At 31.7% G+C, this 766-nt stretch overlaps 1 protein-coding gene across 1 annotated transcript in view; it reads right to left on the bottom strand.

The window, feature by feature from the left end:
* RTTN (rotatin) overlaps positions 1-766 on the bottom strand; it is an 89,515-nt gene that overhangs the window by 19,992 nt on the left and 68,757 nt on the right. The gene's annotated exons all lie outside the window — the stretch shown is intronic.

Below are 766 nucleotides of genomic sequence, written 5' to 3'. Positions count from 1 at the left end.
GTGTGTGAGCCAAGAAGCAGTTATACCTGTGGGATGCACAAGGAATTCTATAAATTCTATGTATTTGACACGTCTTTAAAAATCTAAGAAAGAAAAGTTTGAGTTTTATAGGTTTGAATGAATTAATTGCTCTACGTTAATTTGACTATAAAACAAAAAAAGCAATTTCCATTTGCTAAATAACTCATTTGTTTGACAATTTGCTGAACTCTCATCACTTTATTCAACAGCTTATATTATAATACCAACAGCACCCATCAGCTGCTTTATGTGGAATCCAATTGGATTTGGATTCACCAGATCACTTAAGATGCACCTGGCTGAAACTACAAGCTTGAATGGACTATGTTCATACTTCAGTATTGAAACATGTCAAAGAATCTTTGTGACCTAGAGCCCTGACTAGGCAAGTAACTAAGGAATAATTAAAAACAAACAAATAAAACGCTGTATAATAATCTCGAATTCCTATGTCCCTTATCTCCTCTCAAAACTTTGCTTTCCTTTTACTTAAGATATATAAAAAAATATGTAAGATATATAAAAAAAATTAGGAAAAAAATGAAGTGCTAATGGATCATTTCAGGCTCTACTCAAAAGTACCATATTTGCTTAAGGTTTACAACAAGAATCACTAACCCGTATATGCAAACAAAGCTTGTGAATTTATCTGGCAGTTCAAGTTTGTATGATGATATAAAAAAAAAACGTTATAAAAATCCATTTAAGGCAAAAAGTCAGACAAGCTCTGGACACATTTGGTTTT

This window comes from Egretta garzetta, unplaced genomic scaffold (genome assembly GCF_000687185.1).
Source record: "Egretta garzetta isolate BGI_Z169 unplaced genomic scaffold, ASM68718v1 scaffold126, whole genome shotgun sequence".
NCBI lineage: Eukaryota > Metazoa > Chordata > Aves > Pelecaniformes > Ardeidae > Egretta > Egretta garzetta.
This window is presented reverse-complemented; position numbering and strand designations above follow the sequence as displayed.